Here is a 7,855-nt window from a genome sequence, read left to right as displayed (position 1 = left end):
TATTAGAAAATTGTACTTAAAACCTAGTAATATGTACACACAACGTATATATTACTCGTGTGTGTATTGCTTATACACAGAAGCTTCTTTGTTAGGTGCCACTATCTCCCCAGCTTTTTGCCTGGAAACATTTCTGATATGTGATACAGGGAAGGGGAACCAAAACTATGCCAGGCAGTATTTCTGAGTGGAGGAAAGATAGATCAGAATTCTAGGAGACAATGATAACTAGAAATCGCCAAAGCATTGGAATAAAAAGTAGGGAACCATGCAGAAAAAGAGCTCCAGATATCAAGTCTGTCCAAAGAATAACCAAGAAGGTGTAAGCTGGGGGATGCCTGGGTGACTTGGTCGGTTAAGCATCTGACTTGATTTCTGCTCAGGTCATGATCTCATGGTGAGATTGGAATTCTCTCTCTCTCTCTCTCTCTCTCTCTCTCTCTGCCCCTCCCCTGCCCTCTGTCTCTCTGTCTCTCTGTCTCTCAAAATAAGTAAACTTTAAAAAAAAAAGAAAAGCATAAGCTGGATATTTCATAAAGCTCACCCAGAGCTAGACACATGCATATTCCAGTCAGTCAGATAACAGAATCTGTGAACATCCAAGGTATTTAGAAGAGACCCTGAAGGGTCATGTGTTAGTAGATGGCTAAATTTTAGAGAAAAGGCACATCAATGCACCATAAAAGTCTTTAAAGCAAGCTTCCAGTGAAAAATTAGAAGATCTAAATAGCCATATGTCTCTTTAAAAAAACTGAATTTATAAGTAAAAAGCTTTTCACAAGAAGACTGTCTCAGAAGCCTTCAATAGTAAATTCTGTGAAACATTTCATAAGGAATGATAGCATTCCTATACAAAATCTTCCAGACCATAGAAGAAAGGGGAATACATGCCCACTCACTTAATGAGAAAGCATTGCCCTGATATCCAGACCAGAAAACTATATTAAAGAAAGAAAGAAAAAGAAAAAAGAAAAAGAAGGAAAGGAAGTTACAGGCAAATTGCCCTGTTGAAATTAAAAGGACACTTTCCCAAAACAATATTTTATAGTGTCCGTTTGTTAAATATTCAAGCTTGATATTCTCAGAGCAATGCACCCAAGTAAGATTCTGAGTGGGTGAAGAGTGTGTGAGAAAGAAGAATCAATATGATTTTAGGAAATGGTCTGTATGAAAGTTCATGATTACGAAATTGATACTCTTAAAATTCTGATCCACCAATTTTGTCATCAAACTGAATTCTTAGTGATATTGTACAAGTATATGCCCTGTTGCCTGAACACAGCTTAAAGATTCTTCAGAAAGCAGATCTAGTCTCTTAGAAATCTGTTCTGCTCTGCCTTTTACTTGGTTTACAACTGTGTTTTATTTACCTTTTATTTCAACTAGGTTTTTGGTCCCCGGCATATAAGCACAGAGATAATTGTATTAAAAATCTCCATTATAATGTTATATTGAAATATTTATAATAGTTATTATTGTTAGTTCATTTAGGCAGAATCCTGTACCCAACTGGCTAGATGATGATCTGATCATGTTGTTAGAATATTGTAGCATCTGCCTCCAATAAAAGTTTCATGCAAAGTACTTATCACAATTCCTTAAGGAGAGAGAGGTGGGACTTCACCAAGTCAAAAAGAATAGTTGCTTAGTATTTTTATACTTGCCCTCTAATAAATATTTAATTGTGGCAGTATTTGTCCAAGAATTGCTTTTATTGTAGCATATAATGCAGTAAAAAATTTGTGGGGTAGGTCTCCAAAGCTCTCACCTACCTGGGATTGTTGAAGGATGTCATAATTCTAGATGGACAAACTGACTGGGGTCAGATCAGAGGACATTTCTTTTAAATCGGGAGGAAAAAAAAAACTGATTTCTTCTTATGCCCTTGCTTTCTTTCCCCTTCTATTCCTTCCCATCTCTTCCCATGAGATGGATTTCCAATGTACGTGTATAGATATTCCAATGTATTTCATCTCTGTTAGATAGGTCCTTAATGATTTTTCCAGTTCTAAACAACCTCCTAAAAATACAGTATTCTGAGAAATCATAGCTGGAGCACCTCTTACTATACTGCTGCAGTGGCCTAAAAATGTACTGATATTTTAAAATAACATAATTTAAATTTTAAAATATTTAAGCACTAGCAAGATCAATTTTTAAATGTTGATGAATTGCATTGACTTTTCAGCACCTGCCGCACAGTGATTCTGTTTCTTCAAGTAGAAATCAAGAACATTTTTCTATGTAAAAACACATACCACATCTACTTCATCTTCAAAACTGCAACCTTAGCTGCCAGCAGAAGTTCCTTGAGGGTTTTAAAAACATCAATCAGTTTCATAGCTAGAGAGAAAGTACTTTTTCTTTGAAAATAATCTTAGCTAAAACAAGAATAGGCTTTGTTGTTTTCAAAGGCATACAGTAGGTTAACTTTAAGAAATTGCAGGACACAACTTTCTGCTCACAATTGACTTTGTTTGAGAGAAAAAAAAAAGTAGAGTGGGCAAATTGACTAAACACTTTGTATTTATTACATCTTAGGACTGCAGACAGTGAGCTGTGATGAGGACCATGGGACTGGCTGGGCCTGGACATACTGTCATTTCAATCTTGCCAAAAAGCCTTGATATAACAGTGCTAAAGACAAAAGTGCTTCTTCATATGTATATTTTTTGTTTGTTTGTTTGTTTGTTTTGGTTTTTAGATTCTACAGTTACAGAATGAATAGATTTGTATGGCCACAGATGGTAGCTACATTACGGAGAGCACAGTTCAAACGTTGTTGAATCACTATGTTGAGTTCCTGAGTTAAACTTCTGTGTCAACTATACTCAGGAGGAAGGAAGGAAGGAAGGAAGGAAGGAAGGAAGGAAGGAGAGAGAAAGAAAGAAAAGAAAGAGAGGAAGGAAGGAAGGAAGGAAGAAAGGTGAGAGAAAGAAAAGAAAGAAGAGAAAGAAAGAAAAGAAAGAAAAGAAAGAAAGAAAGAAAGAAAGAAAGAAAGAAAGAAAGAAAGAAAGAAGAAAAATAAAAGCTAGAGCACTTTATGATTCCTACTTCTCTTTGAGATGTCAGGTACTTCAGGCTCAGATTTGAATCCTGAAAGAAAAGGAAATCTAAAATCTCAGGTGAAAGCATTGCCCTTTACTTACTTTACAACTTCTTTTTTATTTACCTTTTATTTGAACTAGAGAGTTTTTACTCATGGATATAATAAGCACACAAAGATAATTTCATAGAAATCTCTATTATAATTTTATCTTCTCATATTTAATGTAGTATTATTAGTTCATTTAGGTAGGATGTGGTAGTGAATTCACTGTATCTTCTTGGCATTTTAAAAGAAAACATAGTTTTTTTTTAAAGAGGATAATTATTTGACATCTCTAATAAAGCTTGGTGCAGACTGTTTTTACCAGACTTTAAACAGGATAATTTTCTTCTCTATGTCATTGTCACAATATTTTGATCAATATACAGAAGAATCAAGGGAATATGCTTAGTCTATGAAGATAAACGTAGAAAGGTACTATTGAATAAAACTTGTTCATTTTTCATTGGTTCATACATATGAAAGACAAATACCATGTCGTATAACAATTGAGCCATTTCTCATTGAAAAGTCTTTAAATCTGTGTCAAAAATGTATTCATCATTTTGGCTAAAATGTGAACTAATAATTTGGTAATTAACATTTAATTTCACCCAAAGAATTGTTTTAAATAAACCACAGAGATTTCCCTCAGAAAAATCTATCAAACTTAGGAGCAAAGAAGGTTTTATTTCTTTTGTAATTTAACTAGCTTTTATGTCTGAAAATGGGGAGAAGCATCAATTGTGAAGATAGATTAATGTTAATGAAATTATTTGAAACCCCGATTTTTATATTTATTATGTAAATACAAGTTTGTGACTAATTAGAATTCAAGGGTTCTTTGAAAGAACAACTTGAGACTTTAAGTTCTTTATTACAGATGTTTGCTCATATTATTTGTCTTCTGTTATTGGTTCTGACTGGCTCTAGTCTTTGAAATTACACATTTTATTTGGAATTTATTTGTCAGAATTCTCTTTAAAATGCAAATGTGCTATTATTGCTATCACTTATTTCAATAGCTTACTCTTTCTATTAACAAAGAAAATATGAACTGAGTTGGAGATAAAATAGCCTGATGATGACTGGGGAGCCAGTGGAGAAGGGCAGGAATGGGGAGCCAGTGAGGAAGGGCAGGAGGGACACACAGCCTTGTAATGAAGGAATAACACTAGGTGGCATTTATATGGAATGATTCAGGGCACTTCATTTTTAGCTCTCACAGACATGTTGTCAGGCGAATATTGTTTTCCAGTTTTTACAAATAAAGGAGCTGGGGATCAAGAAGATGAGGTAATTTGTCCCAGATCAATTAATAAAAGCAGAGCTATGGCATGCAAAGTGAGGCCTGACTGATTCCAAGGCCTGTAAGATGACTATATAGTGTTTTGATCCTTCTGCAGAGTTCTTTAGAGGTGAGCAAGGACCATCTCCAAGAAAAACTGTGAAGTGGACAAAGTTTCAGTTTCATGTTTCAAGGTTCTTTAATGCTTCATTTCCCATAACATGCCCCAAATGCAAATAAAGCGCTCTAGCATTCACCCCAAGAGCTATCAGTAATGCCTTCCCAGTCTCTCCTGTTTCTCCCTACCTTGGCTTTCACTGTTCACTTAATCTTCTTGTTTGTTCATTTATGCATGCATTCATTCATTAAATATTGTTTACTGTGTGAGGCACTGTTTTGGCACCGAGACCACAAATGTGAACGAAAGGGACCCATCCTTGCCTTTGCAGAATTACCATCTAATGGGATCTGAGAACAATCTTACGGAAATATTCTAGTTACACAAATAATAAATATTTAAATTATAATCATTTCAACCTACCTATCTCCATCATCAGCTCCACTCAATATTATCCCTCAGGAAACAATCTGAAAACTCACGTCAAATGTAAATCTGTGCATTTTATCCTGTCGTCTTCTCATAAGAGTCCAACTATGAGCCTAAAGGTGCCAAGGGTAAGAGCGGGAGGGGGGGCACATATGAAGGGGAGACTCTAGAGTAGGTCAAGAAAGGCAGTACTAATCCAAAAAAGGATGGCAAATGCAGAGATGATGGATCAGGATGAAAAAAAAAAAGACAGAAATAGATACAGCCTAGAGAACGTGATTAAGGAGAGTCCTGAATGGCAGAATGGGCTTTGTACCATCTCTCTCTGCAAGGCTCTAAGCACCTTGTGGGAGGGACTGCCCGCCTAACTATACTTGTGTATCACCATGTCACCTCTCATTCCATCTGTCTTGTATGTAGTATGAATAATATCTGTTGAGTAAAAGAAGAAAGGAGGGGAGAAACCCAATGTATTAGCTTAATCTGACTTATTAATATTAAATGCTGCTGATAATTTATAGGCAAGTTGTTAAGTGCATATAACTCCATGCCTTCTGACTCGCACAGTAATGGTGACTTGAGGGATCTGCCTCTGCCTTTTGGCCTATTTTCTGTGATAATCACAAAATCCATGAATTAGCCAGTGGTAAAGATTTTTTAGCTGTGGATTTATCAGAGGAACATGAATGTCTACAATGTGCAAATTTCCTAACGAGCATGACTGACACAATAGTCTCTTGGTTCTTTGCTCTGATCCCTTAAACCTTCAGAATGACCAGCTGGATATTGTACATTTAAATCACGCTCATCCAGGGCACCTGGGCAGCTCAGTTGACTAAGTGTCCAACTTCAGCTCGGGTCATGATCTTGCTGTTCATAAGTTCGAGTCCCACATCAGGCTCTGTTATGACGGCTTGGAGCCTGAGGCCTGCTTCAGATTTTGTGTCTCCCTGTCTCTCTCTGACCCTCCCCTGATCTCTCTCTCTCTCATTCTCTCTCCAAAAAAAAAAAGAAAAGAATAAATAAAATAAGAAAAAATTTTAAAAATTATAATAAAATAACTAAATCAGGCTGACCCTCTCAGAGGCACACTAGCCTTGTTGGGAGTGGTGCCATCGGTATGCTCATCCTTTCAACAGTCTACTTCTCTGCACCAATCTGGTTTCTGACCTTGTAATTTGGTCTCTTGAATCTAGCCTCATGCTCAGGAGAGAGAATTCATTTCTCATCCTTGCACCTCAATACTCTCTGAGTCATAGCTTGAGCTCACCTCTCAGCTTGTCCTACCCTTGGATGCTCTAGAGAACTTAACATGTAATGCTAATGGAACTGCATTTCAACCATTGAGACCTGACCTCTTGGTCAGACCTACTCCTCAGGAAGAGGAATTAAACCATCACATGCCTAGGCCTCTCTGAATTTCCTGCCTATGTGACGAACAACTTGAATTTTGAATTTAACTTGATACCATTTTTGGATCTTCACACCACAGATTAAGCTCCTCCCCACCTGTGTACTCATATGCTCACTTTTTTTTTTCTTTAATCTAGCCTCCTTTGTCTCCTCAGGTTTAGCTGAACTGTTAGGTCAGCTTGGGAATAGGTGTCAAGCTTTTCTTAGCCAGAATTTTTTATCACCATAATGGAGTGCTTCTTCTTCTTAAACTCTATGCCTTAATATCCTGTGAAAATATCTGGAAAACCAATTGGGTAGTCTATAGTTGGCCAGTAAGGATTTCCTATACCAGAGGATTTCAGACTTCCCTCATCTTTCTAGAATTATTCAAGAAAACTCTCTATCATCCAGAACAATGACATCTTTAGAATATCTCTTAGATCTTGACAATTCATCCTGATGCTCCAAAGGAAAATCTAGCGAAAGAGATAGAATAGGTTATACCATTTTAGAAGGATATGAATATAAGGTTTTAGCCCTAGAAAAGTACCTGACTACTAGAGGGAATAATAGAAGTCCTATGCTGTCTCTTCTCTCAGATATTATCCCATAATTCAAAGATTTAAAAAAAAAAAAGATATAGAAGAAATACCAAATACATATATGTTTCATGCCTCTCAGTATTAGCAAGCCAAATGTTGGCCTGAATATCTCTATGCATCTTTGTTATCCCTTTTTTCTTTCCAGAAGTATAGGAAATAGGAAAGAATTGATTCAGTTCAACTGTTACTTATTTCCTTGAGGCCAGTACAGATTTATTAAGATGCAGAAAGATTTTCTAGTTACAATTGATTGCATCCAAATTAAAACACCTGAACTCTTACCTACAAGATTTTATCAATTAAGACATATTTGCTTAAAAGAGAAAATAGATTTATCTAAGTTTACCAATGGGAATCTTTTATTTTGAATTCCAGAATATCATTGTGCCAAGAGCGCAAATTACCATTTTTTGATATAGTTACAAATATATGTTTCTTTATTGCCTAAGGGGAATGTTATGTCTCTTTTTCCATTGAATAAATGCATATTTAGTTGTGTTTGTAGAAGAATAGGAGAACATTTGGGCAGAAAAAAAGGAAGGCACTCAAGGGCAAGTGTGACTTTCTGACCTGAGATTTACGGTCTCTCCTTGATGTGGAGACGTTTCTGCACGTAAATCTTTGTGCACTAAGAAGCGAATCTATTCCCTATGCTCTGTGTTAGGTGGCGGAAAAGAGAGCTCAGCAAGAACAGATGTGGCCATTCGCTCAGTTACCCAATGAAAACGAGTAATTGCCATGGCAACTAGAGAACACCATGTGAGACACAAACGGACCTCTAAGGCTCAAGTGCTTTATGGTATAGAGGTTGCATATGCATACTTGATTGTCATGTAGATTTCCTTCCTATGTGAGTGTACTATAGTGTTAAGATAATTATTTTTTTCTTTCTCCTTCTAATACCCTCTATTTTTATTTTGATCCAAAATGAACAA

Source organism: Crocuta crocuta, unplaced genomic scaffold, assembly GCF_008692635.1.
Source record: "Crocuta crocuta isolate KB4526 unplaced genomic scaffold, BGI_CrCroc_1.0 scaffold231, whole genome shotgun sequence".
NCBI lineage: Eukaryota > Metazoa > Chordata > Mammalia > Carnivora > Hyaenidae > Crocuta > Crocuta crocuta.
The sequence above is the reverse complement of the archived record's forward strand: the minus strand, read 5'-3'. Positions refer to the sequence as shown.